The sequence below is a fragment of the Panthera tigris genome, chromosome A1, assembly GCF_018350195.1.
Source record: "Panthera tigris isolate Pti1 chromosome A1, P.tigris_Pti1_mat1.1, whole genome shotgun sequence".
Taxonomy (NCBI): domain Eukaryota; kingdom Metazoa; phylum Chordata; class Mammalia; order Carnivora; family Felidae; genus Panthera; species Panthera tigris.
In genome coordinates, this window is record NC_056660.1 from 182,824,651 (window position 1) to 182,831,939 (window position 7,289).

Sequence of the window (7,289 nt, forward strand, 5' to 3'; positions counted from 1 at the left end):
GGGATTCTTTGTACCATATTCTGCTTATGAGATTCTGGAAGTATCTTTCTGTGGAGTCATACACAACTGTTCAAGAGTTTTGAATGATCACTGAAGCTGTTATGGACATCCTGAGTAGTATTAAATTATACATTGATTCATGATATTATCTTGGGTATTTAAATAAAAAAAATTTAATGTTTATTCTCATTTCAGAGACAGAGAGACATTGCAAGTGGGGGAGGGGCAAAGAGCGAGGGAGACACAGAATCCGAAGCAGGATCCAGGCTCTGAGCTGTCAACAACAGAGCCCAACACGGGGCTTGAATCCATGAACCGTGAGATCATGACCTGAGTCAAAATCAGACACTCAACCAACTGAGCTGCTCAGGTACCCTGGGTATTTAAATTTTTGTTACTAAGATATTATTGGTATAATTTTCCACAATAATATGGTTTTGTTAACCAATATACATATATGTTTACTTTAACTTTACAAATTTATTCAACTTAATTTATGATTTTTGGTATATGTAATGTCTAACATGTGAAGGCTATGAACAATAAAAGTTTAACATATTTTCATTTTCTAAAAGCTGTTTTTCTTATGTAATAATTACCTACATGTGTTTGTTAGCAAGTGAATATAAGCCAATTTCCTTTCATTTAATATTCAATAATGTTATCAAGTTATCTAAGAGTTGTAACTAATTCAAGAAAATAAAATTATATACCTATAGATAATATTTTTCTACACAATTTTGACTTTTCTCCAAGTGCAATAGCAATTTCTAGACTTCACATCTGCTAAATATTACGAGGGTTATGGCACATTCTGTAGTGGACAAACATTACAGTGACTCTCAATGATTTCTGCATCCTTTTGTTCATGCTTTGCATAAAACCCTCCCCTTGAGTGTGGGTAGAAACTGTGACTTGCTTCTAACCAATGGAATGCAGTAAAGGTGATGGGATGTCATACCCATTATCATATTAAGTTATAAAATATTGTATTTACTAGTTTCTTCCACTCTCTGTTGCTGATTTTTTTAAATGTTTACTCCTTTTTAAGAGACAGAGCATGATGACTTTTCATGAATCCATTAGAGAACAGAGAGCACCAAGCAAATGATCACCCTAAAACCTAGAATGGCAGGTGAATCTAGGGTGTCATAGTCAAGATCCTACATGGAGCAGATCTGCTAGAGCACAAAACTTAAATGGTTATTTTGACAAACTGCTGCAGGCTGAATATCAAATAACCTAAGAGTGAGAAAGTTCAAGGGGCCACAATTTAAAGAAATCCCCACAAATTCATGGGTTTACCTCAAATAATCCCAATGATCCTCATAGCAAAGAGTCAAGAAAAAAAAGGTTTTGGGGCTCCAGCAGATGGAAAAGATAAGTAACCATTTGGAAATATACTCACAGAATTCTATATAACAAGGTTTAATCCTTACTAGAAAACATTTTACTGATTGTTGTCTGAAGTGGGGGAAGGGAATTTCCCCAAATACAGGCTTTACTGTACCTTCAACTAAGCAGGGGGAAAAACAAAACAACAGCAAAAAAAAAAAAAAAAAAAAAAAAATAACAAAAACAACAAAACAAAACACCCTAAGAAACACTTGTGAAGATCAAACATAGGCAAGGCATGTAGGATCATTAACAGACTGAGATTTAGTCATAAGATTATAAAATGCATCCCTTACTCCACTCTTTATCAACACAACAAAAGAGCTCCAAATCAATAACAGTGGATTACAGCGGAGAGATCTGCAAGGCACTGACTCGAAGGATGAGTTCTTAGGGAAGCCCAAAGACAACCCAGAGAAACAAAATTCAAATATAATACAGGAACTTGAAGCATCCATTACCTACAACTACAGCAAGCACTAAACACCACCCAACTCCTAGTCAGAGTAACCTAAAATCTCACACAAAAGACCTATGTATTTTAGTCCTTATTATCTGATACATTATGTTAGGCTTTCAACAAAAAATAATGAGTTATGCTAAAAGACAATAAAACAAAACAAAACAAAACAAAACCAACAACAAAAACATTGTGTGAAAATACAAAGTACACTTCAGAACCAGACTCAGATATGACATGCATGTTGAAACTCTCAGAAAAGTAGTTTAAAATAATTATGATTACTATATTAAGGGCTCTAATGGGAAAAGTAGAGAACATATAAAAAGAGATGTGTGATATAAGTAGAGATATGAAAACTCTAAGTATAAAAAGTTAGTGTAGAAATAAAAAGCACTGCAACATAAATCAAGAATGCTTTTGATGGGCTCATTGGTACAATTGGACATGCCAGAGGAAAGAATAAATGAGATTTAATATAGGTCAATAGAAACATTCCAACTGATATGCAAAAAGAAAAAACAACAAGAATAATAACAGCTTAAAAAGAAAGGAACACACAAGACAATTTCAAAAGCTGTAAGATACAGGCAATTAGATAGCAGAAGAAGTGAGAGGAGATGAAGAAGACATATTTGTAGAAATGTTCACTAAAATGTTTCCAAAATTATTAACAAATAGCAAACCACAGATCCGGGAAGCTCAAAGAACCAAACAAGATAATGACTAAAAATTCGATACCTGGGCATATCATATTCAAACTGCAGAGAAACAAAGATAAAAATGAAATCTGATAAGAAGCTAAAAACGAAAACAATTTAACTACAGAGGAAAGTAACAAGATGTACACAGACTTCTTGTCATAAACCATGCAGCAAAAAGAGAGTAGAGTGAAATATGTAAGTATTGAAAGAAAATAACCAAAAACCTAGAATTCTATAATCTTTGAAAACTGAAGGAGATACAAGGCTTTCTCAAACAAAAATAAAAAAATAAAATTCACTGACAACACAACTACCCTATATGAAATGTTTAACAAAGTTCTGCGGATGAAGGAATTTCATATAAGTCTAAAACTTGGATTTACATGAAAAATGGAATAGGACTAAAGAAAAAATAATTGAAGGAAAAATATTTTTAATTCCTATATTCTTCTTCTTTTTTTTTTTTCTTACATTTCCAATTATTTTATCAAGGTAAGAAGTACAGAAGCATAACTTGCAAGTGCTCAACAATCAATAATCATTACTGAATGCAACTAAAAGTAGTACACTCTACTTTTTTTCGAAAAAATAAAACAATAGTTTACAATTCATTTAATGGCAACTGGTAATCATTAAATTGGCAATGGTTATCTTCAAAAGTTATTACACTAGCTGTGCTGTCATTTCTTAAGGATGATCAGATACCTAAAGTCACAGATGTTTCCCACATAAGATGCAACATATAAATCAGACTTGATTTATCACAAGCATTAACAAAACCAGACCTAGGGAAAGAATTATTTCTGGAGACATATGCATAGTCTTAATACAGTGAATATTTAGCCCACCTGGATTATTACAAAATCAGAACAACAAGAATATTTGCAGTAAATTTTCCTATTCTTAATTGATCCAAAAAGAAAACTGTTTGTTGAAAGTAATAATACTAATAATATATTTAATGATTATAGTATAGGGATGAGTGAAATGAATTACAGCAAGGTTAAAAGGGATGGAAAAGAGAAACTGAACATGCTCTTGTATGTTACTTGCACTACATGGGAAGCAATATAGTGTTAGTTGAAGGGGGATTTGGGTTATTTCAAGGGAAATAACTATTTTTTTAAAGAAACCTAACTGATATGCAAATACAGGAGATAAAATGGAATCATATAAAACGCTCAGTTAAAACCTGAGAAAGGATAAAAGGGGAAGCAGGAAACAAAAGACAATTATGATAAAAAGAAAACAGTTACAAAAAGGTAGATATTAAATCCAAATACATCAAGAATCACTTTAAATATGAATGGTTCACATATGTTAATTAAAAACAGAGATTGTCAGAGTGAGCTATCAAGCCAGAAATGACATGGATCAACTTTAAATGCTTATTCCTAACTGAAAGAAACCAGTTGGAAAAGGCTACAAACTGTATGATTCCAATCATATGTATGACATTATGGGAAAGACAAGACTACACAGACACTGTAATGATCAATGGCTGACACAGCATGGGACAAGAGAAGAATGCTGAACGGTGAAGCACAGGGAATTTTTTTAAGGTAGTGAAACTGTTGTGTATGAGACCAAGATGGTGGATGTATGACTATATATTAATCAAAACGTATTGAACTTTACAGCAGCACAAAGGTTGATCCTTAATATATACAACATTTAAAAAACTGTTTAGGATATCAAGGGTTCCCAGGAGGTAATGCAGACTGTAACAAAAGAATTTAACTCTATTAAAATTGTACGGACAACATCACTGGAGGACGTGGCGAAAAAGACGTTGACCTAAGTAACTTGGAAGTAAGGAAATCCTATAAAACACAGTGGGGGGGGGGGGAAGAAAAGAAAAAGGACATAAGTCCTGTAGTCTAATTGATAATGTTGTTTCTAGTAATGGTATAGGTCTATAATTCTGATACTCCTATGTATGCACACTGGAAAGGAACAATAAGGTAAGTCGATAGCAGATGGTATGAGTCAGGTTTCTTATTATAGGAATGGGAATTTACAAATAAGCAAGGGGACAAAGACAGCAAGATTCATGTGGTAACAGATGAGAGTTGGAGACATCCATATCAATTCATGTTTAGCTTAATATAGATAAGCTTGTTATGTAATGACACTCCAGTAGCAATAAGTACACCTACTGTCCAAGTCTTACTTTCATTGTTTGACAAAAGGAACGAGGGATCTTTAAAAAATGGCCAATTATAGTCAGGAGCTAATATAGCAGAAAATTTACAGTATCTTATAATGAAAGGAAGGAAAGGTCACAATGATGGGGGTATGTCATAGAACACAGGAGCCAAATGAAAGTGTTCTTGATGGTCAAGATGAAAATGTTTGTGCAAACAAAATAAATAAAATAGTTTTGGCTTATAACCCAAAGTATGATATAAATATCCACAGGTTAATACTGATACAAAAATAATTACAAAATAAATGAGAGAAAATATATAAGCACCTCATTCCAAACAATTGATACTTGATACTCTAAGGAGTCAGAATATATTTCTTCAAATCTTAATGTTGGCTTTTCATAGTAACTTCTTTCTAAGGAGTAGATAGCATAGAAAGGGAAGAAAAGACTAATTTTATAGTAGAGAAACCCAATAAAACCATATGTGCAAGCTATATAAGGCTAATGTCAATAGTGATAAATTATGTTAGTAATATGCATTCTTAATGTAACATAATGAAAATGGCACTTTACCTTTGTGATCATCCTACCAAAAATTCATAACCCCAATTTAACCATGAAAATGTGAGTAAATACCTGTGCAGTACTCCTCAAAACCATCAACTTGATCAAAAACAAGGAAAGTCTGAGAAATTGTCATAGCCAAGAGGAGTCTACGAAAATATGATGACTAAAGGTAATGTGGTATCCTGAATGGGATCTTGAAAAAAATAAGACAAAATTAAGGAAATGTAAAAAAACTTCAGTAAATAATAATGTATCAGTATTGACCCATTAATTGTAACAAATGTACCAAATTAATATAAAAAGTCAACTATATCATTAATATAAGAAGTCAATTGTAGGAGACAATGGCTGCAGAGAATGAGAATTTTGTATTATCTTCATAAGTTATTATCAGTCTAAAACTATTCAAAAGGAAAAAATCTTAATGAGAAAAAAAAGGTCAAAATATGGTGTACTTCCATGAATTTCAACGTAAGAAAATACACTTGCCTTTTTAAGGCTTTAAGATGAATGGGAACTCAATACAGTAACATTGTTAAATGATTACTTTTGGTAATCGAAGAGGGTGGGTTTGAATCCTTGTTCTAATACTGAAAAGAAGAATTATCTTCAATGCTTATAAGTATTAGGTGCATGTGACACTAATATAATCACAACAGAAGAATTATGTACTGAAACCTTGAAGGGAAGAAATGCTTTCCAAAACAAGGTCAGATTACTTAATTTGAAGTTATAAATGCATCCGAATAGAGGCTAGTAGTGTGAATGCCAGTGAGCGTGTGTGTTTGCATATGTGTGTAACTGTTTGCATTTGTAGAAATCTGTGTTTGGAAAGCAATGGAAGCCTAGAAATGGAGCACAGAGTACCTAGTTTCAACAGTGTTTCCAGTCTAGTTCCAGAAAGAGGATGATCTGAATAAGAACTAGTATTCCTATGGTGGTAACAGGTAGAGTTGGATTCATGAAGCTATGTTATTCAGGTGAGAAACAATAAAATTCATCTATTTGATTTTTCCTGTGCTGTAACACATTTAGCAATTTAGTGTCTGACTATATTTAGGATTTCCATGTACATTTATACAAAGACAGTACACTGACCAGGAAAAAAAAAATGGTGTATCTTCACATCTTTGTTCCAAATATCTCTCCTTTAAAATCTAATAGATGCCTGATTTGTATGCATCTATTCTGAGCTCAGTTAACCTGCAACATCCTTGGGTTTGATCAGCTTGTTATGTTTCAGGGCTTTTCCAAATAATATTCAACATTTTTGCATTTGGGTTTCTTCCAACTGCAACTTCTTCCTTCTTCAATCAAATTAAACATGTTTAATTCATTTGGATCTAAGATTAAAGTATTTATACTATAAATTTAAACTTCAGTAAGAGTTACTCATTAAATCAGTATAAATATTAGTAAGTGGAAATATTAGTATTAGTGTTACTTCATTTATAATAGTCACACCCATGTCATATGACCATTTTCCCAATTTACTCAAGAACATAAACATAAAATCATAAGAAACAAACACAGATTCAAAAGCATTTGAGAAAGAAAAATGGCATGTTGTTTTAGAGACACTTTTCTAAGGTATTTTCTAGGCTCAGTCAATTGTTTTGAGTTTAAATACAGAGAATGGAAAGTGTTCAGTGGCATTTAGTTTCATGATGACTTTAAAGCGAAGGAGGAAGGCTGGACAAAAACATGTAAGGCGTGACTCTCCCAAGGAGTCTAGTACAATAGTTATGACACAGGTATTGGAGCCAGATGGATGTGAAATGCAACTCCAGCAATCCTTACGGCTTGCTGATATTAAGGAAGTTTTCTACTTTCTCAAGGCCTCTTCTTGTTTCTTACTAGATAGGGACAATAATGCTATCCACTTTTATAATTGTAGCTTATCATACAACTAGTTCTCCATAACTTCTAATTATCATTGTAATTTCTTTTGTCAGTATGATCATTAGGATGATAGTTATTATTTTACTGTGCTACAAACACATAATCTGGT

General features: G+C 32.7%; 1 non-coding gene across 1 annotated transcript; it reads right to left on the minus strand.

The window, feature by feature from the left end:
* Window positions 1-3,315: 3,315 nt before the first annotated feature.
* Window positions 3,316-3,447, minus strand: LOC122232339. The gene has a single exon (XR_006209692.1). It is a non-coding gene; the product is annotated as a small nucleolar RNA SNORA72 (small nucleolar RNA).
* Window positions 3,448-7,289: the final 3,842 nt, after the last annotated feature.